Genomic DNA, 14,716 nt, shown 5'->3' on the forward strand with positions numbered 1-14,716 from the left:
AGCTTGGCTTACTTTACTGACTTCAGCACTAGAATGGAAATTACCAAAGAATTAAATTTCACTGAGTAGAAACCGGGGAATCATGCTCATTTTGTAGTTTGTCTTTGCTTCCTTCAATACAGCACAAGCTTCTGCTGACATAGGACTCCTGGTGCAGAGAGTAAGTGATGTTCCAATGAGCTGGAATTTTATCATTCTGATTCAGCTGATATTTCTAGCAAACTGTTGACCTAGTACTGTTTATTCAGGGGTTTTTTGGTCTTGGTAGAGTCAAAATTTGTCATGCCATTTCTCACACATCTGCTGCTTTTACCTTTAGAAAAGGAGATTTCAGTGTTTAGTGGGGGAACCAAGGTTGAATGGTTTCCATTGAATATTTGGCCTCAAAAAGCTCAGATTGTAGAGACAAAAAGCTCAGATTGTAAAAACCTGATGTTTGTAGCCTTCAAAAGTGCTCCCAGTCACAAGTGACAGAAACTCAACTAAAAGTGGCTTAATCTGAAATGGGAAGTTTTTGGTTTAGTTCATGTAACTACAAAATCTTGAATGGATCTGAGTCTGAGTTTGACTAGATGCAGGGACTGCACAGTATTAGGATTAGAGTCTCTCTATCGCCATCTCTATGCTCTGTTTGCACCTACGTCGGTGTCACTCTGGGGAGAGACTGCTCCAAACTCTGGACCCTTACAGCAAGCAATCCCAGTGTAAATCAAGCTCTCTTTTCTCCAATATCCAAGCCAAGTCCTTGGACTGAGTTTTCCTACATCACTTTAGGTCATGAGACCACCTCCAAACCAGATCAGTCCGACCAGGAGACACAGTGCAATGCTTGGCCAGGCTGAGGTCAAGGCCACCCTGGAGTCTGGAAACTAGAGGAGGCTCAGCTCCACCCCAAATACATGGATGGAGAATGAGAAGAAATTATTCTCAAGGAAAATAAAAATGACGTTCCCAGAAAAGGAGTACTGGATATATAGTATGCAAACATAACCGATGTCCATCTCAGGTGAGGTTTTTATCATTACTCTGGAGAGTGGAGCTTGTTATATATTCTATCTTATTTGGGCCACAAGCATCCCCTGCTGGACGCTGGACAGGCTCTCCCAGAAGTGTATGGATTTTGGGACAAATGACACAGACACCAGAAGGTGTAAAATAATGTTTGTTCACATATAAATAGCCAAAGGATTTCCTGAGAAGGGCTCAGATTCTATTCAGAATGAAGCAAGGAGGGAGAATCAGGTGGCTTTGGAGTTTTTTGGGAATTTAAGGGATAGGTTTGGGATAAGGTTTTCCTATAACGGCTGGGGTTTGAGTACTGTGAATTTCCCTGCCAGGACTTGAGCTTCCTCATGGACTTGCCCAGATGTGGGGCAAGTCGTAAATGGGAAGGGATGGGGATTGAAAGCTACCAGTGTCAAATCTCAAAAATGGACTTGGACTCTTATTTATACTTTTCTTACTCTACTTTGGGGGGAGGGTGGACCATCGAAATCAAGGGTTTGAAATCCTGTCTACCTAAACAAGCTTTGCCTCCTGGCATTTGTTTCTAATCAGTTTTGAAAAGGGAACATGTGGAAATTTTCCAGGCCACTTCCTGTTAGTGGGTCTTGTAATACACATGGGAAATGGGTATGCTTTGCACATGTGGGTTTCAAATAATAAGCAACAACAATGTATCTTTCCTCAAAGGAAATAGTTATCATGGAGATAAGGCAATAGACAGCACTGAGCTCTGGTGGCTGCACGCTTGGCATGGTGCTAGGATTGATATTTACAGAGATAAATAAAGCGTAATATTTCTGTCCACAAGGAACAGGTGAGGTGGTGCATGAGATCAGTGCACAATTCCTAAGAGCCCCTAAGTGTGAGTGGTCCTGCAAGTTACGTACAAGTGGTGTAGGAGGCGGTGATACATTACTTATGACTGAGGACATATTGCTACCAGGGGATGTGTTAAAAAGGTGATTTTTTATATGATGCTCAACAACCTAGAAGCATGCTGATGGTCTGAGACTAGACAGATAGAAGAAGTTTAAAAATTATCAATCATATGACCATGCAAAAGAGCAAACTAGTGTACTCCACATCCTGATGGAATCTCACAGGTAGTACATTGAGCAAAAATGTTCACACAGCATGCTTCCATACATATGAACTTCAAGAACAGGCAAAAGTAATCTATGAGAATAAACATAAGCAATTATTCAGGGTAGAGGTGACTACTGACTGGGAGAGGACACGAGGTAGCCTTTGGGAGGTGAGAGAGGAAATGTAAATGTTCTCATCTTGACTTGAAAGGGGTTACGAGGGTGCATATATGTAAACAGTCATAAACTGAGTTTTAAGATTCGTCACAGCTATATGTGCATTTTGCCTGAATGGAAAGGGGGGGGGGAGACAGAAAGAAATAGCCTAACAGTGAAAACCATACTTATATGTGCATGTGGAAGGCTGAAGAAGGGCCCCTGAAAGATGTCCACATCCTCATCCCTAGAACCTGCGGGTTTATTGCCTCAGGTGACAAGACAGACTTGACAGATCATGATGATTTTGAGGACGTTGAAGTGGGGAGTTTAGCCTCGTTTATCCAGGTGGGTCTGATGTAATCTTAAGGGGCATCGTAATAGGGAAGCAGGAGAGTCAAAGTTAGAAGAGAGAGGTGGGAAAACAGAAACAGAGGTGCTAGTGATGATCTCTGAAGATGGAAGAAGAGCCATGAGCCAGGAATACAGGTGGTCTCTAGAAGCTGGGGAGAAACAAGGAAACAGGTTCTCCCTAGAACCTCCAGAAGGAACGCAGGCCTGTTAAGACATTGAGTTTAGTCCACCAAAACTGGTTGACTTCAGACTTCTGATCCACAGAACTATGAAATAATAAATTTATGTTGTTTAAATCCACCAGGTTTATGGTAACTTGTTACAGCAGCTGTAGGAAACTCACACACTGCAAATTATTTAGCAGGAAGAGAATTACACCTGTATGCTGTTTCGAATCTCAGTTCATCTTCATAACTGCCCTTTGAGGCTGATACCATTATTTATCATCATTTTGTAAAGGAGACAGGCTCGGACAGTCAGATATCCCCCAGGCAAAAGAAGTGGAGAAACCATGATTTGGGTGCAGACTCCAGAGCTCAAGGTTTTCATCAGTCAGTTTCGCCCTTGCCAGGCAGAAGAGGCAGAAGCAGCACGGCTGCAGAGGTCATGGTTTGGAGGAAACCAGAGTGCAGGCCGTGCCCCAGGGGAAATTCCATGACCTCTTTCTAGTGGGCATGTTCTGCCTGCAGAGCTCTCAGCCTGGCCCCTCCACAATCTATGGCCTTGAAGGGGATGGTAAGCATTTGTCAGGTTGCTATAAAAGCTTTGGTGACTGGAGATTTGTTTCAGGACCATGACGAGCAGTTGAAATTTCACTTGTGCCCACTGGGCATCGCATTTCATGAAGCTAGCATTAACTAAGTTCACTAAAAAAAATAAGTCTCTCCCTGAATGTCCTGTACTGAACTGCTACTGTCACTTGTATTCCTGGACACCCATGTATATGTGTGTGGTTTTATTAGGGAGTTATACCAATTTATTGGCCCTGTCTCCCCAAATCCTAGAAGTCTACAGACCCACCTTTATTTTCCAAATGGGTAGTCAGAAGATGGTTGGACTGACCTATACACAGAATGACATCAAGTAATATAGGAGCCAAACCTGCGATGCTGGTTTCTGGAGCTCCACATTCAACACTACTGAGAATAGGATATGACTTGCCCAGCTAACTGAAGGAAGTGTTCATTTTTCTCTAAGCCTTTTGAATATTTTTGTCAGATCACACAGTGAATGTCTCTGCTCTCTACTTTGCTCAAAGAAACACACTCGTTAGGACTGAGGGCTTTGGGAGCCATCGGAATACCAGCTCCACTTCCTACCAGCTGTGTGACCGTTGCAGGCCACCACCCTTCAATAAATGTTGTGTACCTGAAACAGAATGTTTCCACTCTTCCAAACCCTGAGAGGATATCAGATCTTTAAAGAACTTCAGAGATCATCTAGTCCAATTTCTACGTTTTATAGGTAGAGAAGTTTGGCCAAGAACGGGGTGAGTGGGCAAATGGCCATGAGAGAAATGGGTGACCATTCCGACTGTATGGACAACTGTCAATGCAAGGTTGGCTGATCATGAAAAAAAGCATTACAGTCAGAAGCATTTCCGGTAGACTGTTAAGATCTATGATACGGCAATCATTTGAACAACTACGGTTATTAGTCTTATTTGCAGACACAGTGTTCAATTATGCAGAGCATTCAAGTGCAACAGTCCCATGGAAATTTCTCAGCCATCAGTGCAGAGAGACTATTTTAAATGAATATATTTAGTGGTTTCCTCAGACCTACTTATCATACACAAGAGACCAACTTCCCATGGAAAAATCAGTTCAGTACAAGGGGAGGCATGGGAGCTTTAAAACACTTCTTATTGCAAGTAGCCAAATAATTTTTTGGAAAAAAAAAAATCTTCTTGCCTTCCAGGCTCTTCAGAAGGCTTATGCAAACCTCCAAGGAAGCAGAGGTTAGTTTCTTGGCCTTGTCCTAGGGAGCATCCCTATACAGAGAAATCAATACCTCATTATCCAGGGAGCCCTCCTGATGCTCACAAGCTGGTTTTATGTATTTATTAGCAATGTGAAGGGAAGCAGACCTAAAATAAATGCTTATAATGAGACTACAGCACATCACGCACACATACCCAATTCAATAACTACGTCATATAGACGCTCCTCTGGAAATCTCAGAACTCAAAATATTCTGTTGGATTTCAAACACTTGCCAGAGACACTGCTCTCACTATTAGAGAATTTTGCTAAAATTCTCCTTTTTCTAGTTGCATTTTCTCACATCTCTGCTGTGGACTGTGACTGTGACTGAGCCAGGGCCTCTCTAATGAGTCTTGAATGAGGCCTCTTCCCATGGGGAGCTTGTCAAATTTAGGAAGCTTTAACTATAGAACAAAAAGGACAGGGCATCCTATCTGGGACCTATAGGATTTTTTTTCAAAATGATTTCAGACTGGCCTAAGTAGTACGAGGGGGTGAGGGATAGGGCTTGGGGTTGGCCTCAGTTGAACAAAATGCATTCTACTGATGAGCGTGGCTTCAGTGAAAGGCCAGAAGGCAAAACTCTGGATTTGGCTTTGTGTCATAGGGTGAAGGGTTTTCCGTTCCCTGGGCCCAGAGTCCAGAATGATAAGCTTTCCAAGCCTATGCACTCAGCTCAAGAAAAGACTCTACAGCCAGAACAGAAAAACTAATAAAATAAAATAAAATAAAAAATTTTAAAAATAGCCATTTTTTCAGATTCCTGTTAGCCTAGAAAGGATTTCATTCAATGAGGAGTCCATGAGTGGGACCTCTGGGGATACTCCTTAAAATAGATTTGGATAAGCTCACACACAGATTTTAGAACTACCTTTACCATAAAGATCACATCTTTTTATACCTTCATATGTTCCCTCTGTCAACCTCTAGGCTTGATCTGACCATTGCATGAGGGATTCTTGAGGTTTTCTTAGCACATGAAGAATGGTGATAGGATGTCTCTTATTACCCAGGAACTTGTCTACCTTATGAATAAATCACTTAGTTTGGGTGCACTAGTATAGCTTTCAGTCCTGGGGGAAAGACATGGGAATACTTAGTATTTTAAAAACTTTTTTTTTTTAAGTTTAGTTGAGCATTTGCTCTGTCCTTTAAGTCCTGTGCTCCAAGTTGGTGCCCTACTTACTGTACAAAGGCAACTGTGGGAAAGTGGATGAGAATGCTGTACTGCTATTAGTTCTTTATTCATTCATCCTATGAGAATATGCTTATTCGGGATTTACTATGTGTCTCTTTGCTAACTGCTATGCATATAGAATCAATAAGACAGTCCATTCCTTGCCCTCATGAAGCTTCCTTCCTTTCTAGTGATGGAGAAAGAGTAAACATATGTGATGTTCTCTGGATGTGATAAGAAGGAATAAAATAAGTAAGAGGGTAACAATGTCAGCACTGTGGAGGAGCCTTACTAGACTGTGTGCACAGAAGGTCTCTTGGGGGAGGTGGTATTTAAGCTGAGACTCGAGCCTTGAGAGAAAACCACCTAAGACTGGAATCAGGAAAAGAACATTCCAAACAGAGGAAGATAGCAAATGAAAAGTCACTGTGGCGAGGAAGAATGTGATATATTTGAGATAAAAAAAAGGAAAATCTGTCAAAAAAAAAAAAAGAGAGAAAGAGAAAGAAAAAGGGAAATCTGTCTAATAAAAGGGGGAGACTGGCTAGGAAAGAGGAACACAAGTGTCAGAGAGGTGGGCAGAGGCAAGATCCTAGAGAAGCTTATATTCTGGAGACTGGCATTTGGGTTTTATTCTGTGTCCAGTAGGAACCATTAAAACCACCAGGAAATGATGGGCTCTGGCTGATACCTTTTGGTGAAATTTGATTCATGTGGAGGATAAATTAGAACATGAAAGCCAGGAGAAGGGGCTGGGAGACTGTTCCCAAAGTCAGACCAGCAGTGATGGTAGTTTGGCCAAGGCAATGGTAGAGGAGGAAAACCCGAGACAAGTAGAAAGATAGAGGGGCAGACTATGAGTCCAGAGAGGCACGAAGCAAGGTGATGGCTTTGGTGTAGGAGGGATCCCCAAATGTTAGCTTAGTGGATGGCATGAAATCAGTGCTCAATGAGCATTTGATCTAAAATGAGTCACATTTGGAGATTTAAGCTTAATTTCAATCTTTGTTTCTAATGGATCTTTAGGCTCTAGGGGAGGGGGAGTAAATTTTCCACTATTCTTCTAGGTTCTTGACGGAAACCTCCCTCGCCCATAATAAAAAGACAGATTAACATGAGAAAAACAAATCTAGTTACATATGTACCTATGGTAGCCCCACAGAGGTAGAAGACTCAATGACAGTCAGACAATGAGGCATATATACATACCATCCTGAGCTGTGGAAAATGATAGTCGTCTGAGACTTTAAACGGGTGAAGGCAATTCACAGGAAGGTAGCCCTCCCATGCATATTAAGTCTCTCGGGGGAAAACATTCTCTCCGGAAATGGCTCTCTTCTCAGTATTGGCCGCCTATCTAAAATTCGTAGGCATTTAAGAGGGAGGTAAAAAATTTTGCCTGCTTTGCTGGATCCTGATTGCTTTTGGCTTCACATGCCAAAGTGGCCTATTTGGAGGTGGCACATTCCGCTACCCTTCAGGGCAAATCCTTTACCCTCTCTCGATGAGGATTGGAGGGGATGGCAGATCTGCAAGTCCTTTGTAAATGACCAGCCACCCTGACACAGGGGTTATGATGAAGATGGACATTTCTGGAGACATCAGTGCTCATATTGATTTTACTAAGGTCTCTCGGTATTCACTGATCAGGGCTTGAGTGCAGGTGACCAGGAGAACTCAGCATTTTATTTTCACCTCTAGTCTGACTTTGAGCTTAACTCCCTGTGAGCCTTCCTATGCCAGGAAAGCAGAGAACTCCCCTTGCCCTTCCATTATTGACTTTGGATGAGTTTGTCCAGACCTTGTCAATTCAGATGCTCATTTGGCTGACGGACAATAGGTTAGTGAGAACCAGCCTGCTACCACACACCCATCTCACAAAAATCAAAGAGCAGCTGGGGGCTTTTGGGGGCTTATTCATCATGGAAAGCATTTGGGTATGTGGCTAATTATATGCTTTATTATGGATTCTAATTTGTGCTGGAAGCTGGTACCATGCATGTTCGCATTTAGTTCTAGTTAATAAAGCTGAGTTAAGCATTCAATATATCACTGAGCTCACAATTTCTCCCCTTGGCTAGAACAACTTGGTATAGAAAACTAACAGGTGATGATGTTGGGGAAGAGAATGCACTCGTAGAGTGAGTTTCTTCTCTGTAACTCTGGGCTATCTCCGATGCTGTATTGTGCCTGAATGGTATTAATGTGAGATAATTTTCAGTGGGATAAAATCCTGGGCTCTGTTAAGAGAAGTATCACTGTGATTACATATTAGCATAATCACAAAGAGCCCCTGTGTGGGTTCCAATGAGGCCAACTGGAACCCTGTGGTTTCTTTTAAAACAGTCTTAATGTTTTAAGAAGAAGAAATGGAAGCTAGCATAAAAGTGCATTCAGCATGTCCCACTCATCTCAGACCTAAGTTTAATCATCACTGATAACTTTAAAATATGGAAGATAAACAAACTTACTTTGACCTCTGCAAGGAAGAAAATTATCTATTTGCTCTGCTCTTATTGGTGTTAAGAGGAGTTATGCTTGTGAATCACTGATATATCAATGAGATAATAGACTCCTGGGTGAGCCATTTAATTTTTCTTTTACTGCCATCTTTCATGTCAGGCTGAAAGGAGAAAAACAAAAACAATGTCCTCTATGAAGAACAAGTTTGGTTGACCTTGATTCTTAGGCATTCTTCCTCAGAGCCCAACCCCAGAAACCAGGCCCTCTGAAGGATCTGACAGGGAAGGGGCTAGGGCTGCCGTGATGAGGCTGGTTACTAGAGCCTCAGGTCTTCCAGAAAAGCTGGCTTGAGGGCTTGCTGGAATCCTCACTGTCCATCCCACAACCAAAGTTTCAGTCATGCCCTTTGTCATTTCATGAGAATTAGTATATTCTGCCACTGCACTGGGGTATTCTATAATCTTATTGGGCAGGTAACTGGCTATGTTTCCTTGAGTACTTACTAAGCACCAACCACCATGCTAGGAGCTTGAAATGCAATACTTCACTCTATCCTCATTGCTGCTCCACTAAGGACACTGACCCTTAAACGCCCAGATCTCAAATGAGGAAAATAGAGAACACAGAGAACAAGGGGAAATGACTCTTGAGTCAGACTGATTGCCAAATTCAATGTCGCAAACCAAGGGTTGACAAACACTTTCCTGTAAGGGCACAGAGTGCGTATTTTTGGCTTTGTTGGCTATGAGTTTTTAGTTATAACTTACCTCTGGTGTCGACGGAATGCACCATAGACAATATGTAAATGATGGGTGTGGCCATGTCCTACTAAAATTTTTTTTTTGCAAAAAATGTGGGTAGCCAGACTCAGCCTATGCCTCATAGTTTGCTGACCCCTATTCCTAAATGCCTGCTCCTTTTTCTTCTTCCAGGATCTTTGGGGATGATCTCTGTCTTTGGAGTCCCATAGAGCCTGGCTCACATTCAGTCTCTGCCACTTGCTCACTATGTTGTATTGGAATAATCACTTAATGTTGATTAAGTGACAAATCACTTAATGAGTTTGGTTTTCCTCCTCTGTCAAATGGGCTGAAGGACAACCTAAGAGAGTAGTGGAGAAAATCAAATGAGAGAATGAGTATGAAGCATGGAGCACAGAGCATGGCCCTGGGAGAGCCAATGAACTGATGGCCCTACGACCTTGGGAAATGCTCTGCTGACCCTGATCCTGACTCCAGGGAGAGTCAGTCTAGGTCTTTCTGCAGTATTGGAGCCTCCCCAGAGCAGGCAGGGAATGTTCAGGGGCCAGAGACCAGATTTCAATCCTGCTTCTGTCTCCAAAATAACAGTTTGGCATCAGGGAACAAAAGTCAGCTTACAATGGGAATTCAGGCCCCTAAGATCCCAGGGAACGTGGGGTCTAATATTAAAGCACAAAGGAGGAAAGCAAGACATTTTTAAAAAGCTTTTTAGAAATGGTAAGAGACACAAAGAGCCCCTCACTGTTTTACACTTGTAAAGAGACCCCTGCAGGATTCCCAGTTCTAATCTGCAGTAAAAAGCTACAGGGCTACAATAAGGCATCTGGTTCCATTGACTTGCTTCCTTTTTTCTCCATAGCCTCTGGCATGAAAACTCAAACCAGTGAGACACTTTAGAATTGGCTTCAGCAATGTTTTTCCTGTCAATCAGCTGCTGATCCTGGAAACACAAACATGGTGACGTGACACAATTTCTGTTTTCATATCTGTAATTCTGATTCGATCATCTTAGAGGAGACACAGGCGTCAGCTATTTACTTACAGCTCCCTGGGGCATAGAACCCTGGGGCAATTAAACCACAGAATTAGATTGAAATAATGATGATGGTGGTGATGAGAACACAAAGGGCCAGACAGGCTAGGTCCTGGCTCAGCTGCACACAGGCAGGGTGAGTGGGTTTCAGAACTTTTGTTTAACAAAAGTATTATGCACATTATCTATTTTCTTTTTCAGGACAAGCAAAAAATAATTCATTCTTTTCTCTCCTTTCACCTGCTTAGTAGCTTAAATCCCAAAAGTCATTTATTAGCTCACAAAACTAAAAGTCTAGGGGGTCTTTTGGTTTCAGGTATAGCTGGATCCAGGAAGCTCAAACATGTCATGAGAATTTAGACAACACACACACAGGTTGTTCATCTTTCCTTCCTGCCCTCCTCTTTCTCTTCTTCTATCTCTCACTCATTTATTCATGAAATAGATGGAAAAAATTAGAAGGCCTCAATGGCAATAGCCTCTCTGAGGTATAGAATCAGGTCAGGGTGGTCAAAGAACGTTTGCTGCAGGAAGAAGTCTCTGAGTTTGGGATTCAATCTATACTTACTGAAAACCTGCAGAAGAATCTCCTGGACTTTTTTTGCTGTGATACAGTTTGCTGGGCTCCATCCCAGACCAACAGCAAGAGATTCCCAGGGAAAGGCTCTAGGCTTGCTTTTCTTGGCAAGTTCCTTCTAAATCTTGTGTACATTCTAGTTGAGAACAATTTTAGGGCTAACAGCTTCTTGTTCTGCACAATTAAGTAATAAATTGTAATTCAAGTTTGTATACTGAAGCTAGACCAGGAAATATAAAATATGTAGAGTAGATATTTTATAGAGTTTCCAGAACACTTACTCAGGAAGGCTGTTGGATCCCCCTACTCTCCAGCCTCCTGAATAACAGACACAGACAATACTGATTTATAAGTGAGCCTTGCAGGAAGCATGGAAATCTTATGAAGAGCCCATCTCTAGCTAGTCTTAGCTCTATCTAGATGACTTGCCTAGAAAAAAAAGCTACATAGATATTAAGTCCCCAGGATGTGTTCATGATTTCCTTTCATCTATCATTGCAATCTTGGAAGAGGAAAGTACAGTGTCTCTAACTCATGTGCTCCTAGATCTTCTTGCTATACCAGATCCTAGTGTGGGTTCTGCAGTCTGCAGAGAGATGGTTGCATTCATGATTTGGCTGTGCCCCATACAGCATGAGTGACCTTGAACAACTCTGAGCCTGTTAATGAACATCTCTAAGCCTCAGTTTTCTCCTAAGCAACACCTATCTCACAAGATGGTGAGAATTAAGACTGAGAACTACATGGGAGGCATTTAACATAAGATCTGGCGCGTAATATGTACTCAATTAATCTCAGCTACTCTGACTTGACCTTATTAGTACTTCATCTGTGATATACAGGAAGGATAAGTAAGATTTTAATATGAGAAAACTATCCAGGTCCTATGTCTTCTACAAACTGGCGTTGGGTCAATAGAGCCTTGGGGAAATGTTTGGTTTCTATTAGTTTCTCTGTTGGCCTTGATTATGTAAAATTAATTGTATATAATTATATGGAAATGATAATGAACATTTCCATCAGGGAATCAACAGAGCTTAGTAGTTAAGACCAAGAGTTTTGGTGCAAAACAAACATAGATGTGAGCCTGGTCCTGTCACTTAACTAACTCTGTAATCTTGGACAAGTTACTTAACTTCTCCAGCCTCATTTCCTAGTCTGTAAAATGGGAAGAATAATAGGATTCACGCTCTTGGGTTGTTGTGGAGATTAACTGGTGGAAGTGAAGCGCCATATTTGCTCCATGGAAAGTGGTCTCTACCGCCCCCACCACCATCATTTACAAAGACCCTTGTTAAGAGGGGTGTTTCTGTGCTTCATATACTTTATGGAAAGACAGTTTTGTTGGGTTTGCTTTTTCTTACAAAAAATGGCTATGCTATAAAATGACTTATTACTATCAGCTCTACTTACATTAGCAAAAAGGGGCTCTACTAGACAGAGGAAAGAAGCTTGGGTTGGAAGAATGGGTAGAGGAGGACAGAGTGAATTTCTCAGATTACTTAAGACTGTGAATGTTGCAGGATCCTTGGGGTTGGGGTTGGGAGGTGCATTGCCAAATTCTTTTTGTTGGAATTACTTCTCCTTTCTTCCCCTTTCCTTTTCTTCTCTCTATTTTTTTTTTTTTAAGATGGCTATAGATATGGAGTTCTAGATTTTCCACCTTGAAATTGGGCCATCCCTTTCCTTCTATGGCAAATGCTGGTAAAACACAAAAGTGCCATTTGTTTCTTCCTCCTTATTCATTCTTGCTGCAGAATAGCGGAAGAATGGAGGAAGGCACTATCAAAGGCATTTCTGTTCAAAAGGAAAACTCCTCAATGATCACTATTACCGTTGCAAGTTCCGTCTGCAGCTTTCACAGTGTAATCATTTTCCTCTCCTTGATTTTTGCCTGTTTCCCTGAGGCACCTGAACCTGAGATAGTTTTTCCCCTTTTCAAGATGGGCCTGTTGATTAGAAAGCATTAGGGGAGGCTCAGTGTGGCTTTAGGGCACAGCCAGGGCACCCACAGAACCGGGTCTGCATTGTCACCAGTGGGAAGCATAGCACTGCTAGGGCAGGGGAGGATTTTTGGAGGCCCTTGGACAAAACAGCCAAAAACCCCATTAAATCATAAAGTGAGAAGTTGTTCCCTTCCCACTTCTCTTTCAGTCCTTAAGGAACAGGACTCTGTCTGGTGCTAGTGTATTTTAACACCTCTCTAACACTTACTAATGTCCCTTTATAATAAAGTGAGAAGGCAGGCCTCAGAGGCAGGACTTTCAGCAGCTCACAGGACCTACTAGAATTTAATAGCCTTGTATTCATCCTTATGGTTAGCTTCTGTGTAGGGCAAGGGATAGTGCTTTTCCTTTTACTGCAGTAATTTTACGTTTTCTTGAACAAATCTAAGTAAAAACGAGAGTTAAGTAAAATGAAATATGTTAATAACATAGGCATAGTCATGACAAACCCATTGAAGGCTGGGAAGGTTGCCAAGAGCTAAAGTTTGGGGAAATTGTGCTGAGAGCAATGACATACTTTCCCTCTTGAGGGTTTACTTCCAAGGTGGAGCCACCTTCTCATAAAGTCAGATGGTTCCATGTATCAGTCTGTGAGGGGCTGTCTGAACACAAAAGGACAAGCTTCCCAAAGGGATAAAGAGACAGAGCCAGGGGATGTTTTAGCTCTAGTCTTTGGTTGTGAATGAAAGACTTCCACTGGTCTCCAGCCCCAGAAGAGTCAGGGCAGCAAGGAGAGGGGACTTCAGAGTTTGGTGTACTGGGGTTTACATCTCAGTCAGCAATGTATCATAGATTCTGGATTCCATTGGGGTTCCACGCTGAGCTCGGACACTTACTAACTGGGTAACCATGGGCAAGGCACACGTCCTTGAGCTGCGATGTTCCTATCTGTAAAATGGGATAATAAGGATAGACTTACTCATAGGGTATTGAGCAGATTGATTGAAATAACAATATAGAGTACCTAGAAAAAAATGCCGGAAACATTATCTCGTGGTAAATGCCCAATAAATGTAAGGTGCTATTATTATTGTCATCATCATTGCCACCCCCTTCGGTAACATCCTTTCTGAGCCTCATTTCCCTTGTTGGTAAAATGAGACTGGTACCATCTGCCTCAAAAGGTACATAGCTGTTGCACAATCAATGCAGGCTTCCTACCATTCTCTTTTCCTAGAAATATAAGATAGGTAAGCTAATGCAAACTTCCAAAGCTATAGGTATAGGTATATGGCTTTCATACCTTACTTAATTTTGACTGGGAGCACAACCACAATGAGGTTTTGAGTGCAAATGCCTGCCTATACACCAAGTCATTGGCAATGCTTGATATCCACAGTTGTGAGAGGCAGATATGAATGTCATTTGTTCAAAATGACACCTTTGCCGTATGGTGGAGTTGTTTGACTACGAGGGCCAAAGAAAGTCACTCCATTTGTAAGAGTCCTTTTGAACAACCATATTCCACCAATAGCATGTGTGAGCTCCTTTTCTCCTACTATAGAAACATTGATGTCTTCAGTAGCTAAGTCCAATTTTCAACCCATGTTGCTTCTCATGGCTGAAGTTAGCACCATCTTATTAAGTTGGTAGTGAGCTATAGCTGCCCCACTTTCCCTCTGTTCCTCTATCGATCTAAACTAATCACTTAATTAGCCCAGACAAGGAGTCTTCTGTGGTGTTAAATAACTCCAGAAACCTACTGGAGATGCTTGACTGGACTGATTAGATTTAACTTGCAGTTCATTACCTCTAGACTAAGATATGTTAAATTCAGGACCTGGAAAGCAAGCTGGATTCTGTACTGGAAACAAATTCTGTTTACTTACAGTACAAAAAAAAAAAAAAAAATCATCCCTTCAGGCCAGTGGTTTTCAAAGTGTGGACCCTGACACACCAGTGTCAGGGTCACCTGGGAACATGTCAGAGCCCACTCCACATCTACAGAATCAGAAACTCTGGAGGCAGGGCCTTACAATAAGTTTTAACAAGCCCTGCCAGTGATATTTATAAAGAACTCTTGCTTTAAGCTGTCTCTCAGAATCATGGACTTATTTATGTGGGCCTACTTTTTTAGCAAGGAAAGCTGAGCAACCTGGATGGGAAGACTACTT

This window comes from Meles meles, chromosome 20 (assembly GCF_922984935.1).
Source record: "Meles meles chromosome 20, mMelMel3.1 paternal haplotype, whole genome shotgun sequence".
Taxonomy (NCBI): domain Eukaryota; kingdom Metazoa; phylum Chordata; class Mammalia; order Carnivora; family Mustelidae; genus Meles; species Meles meles.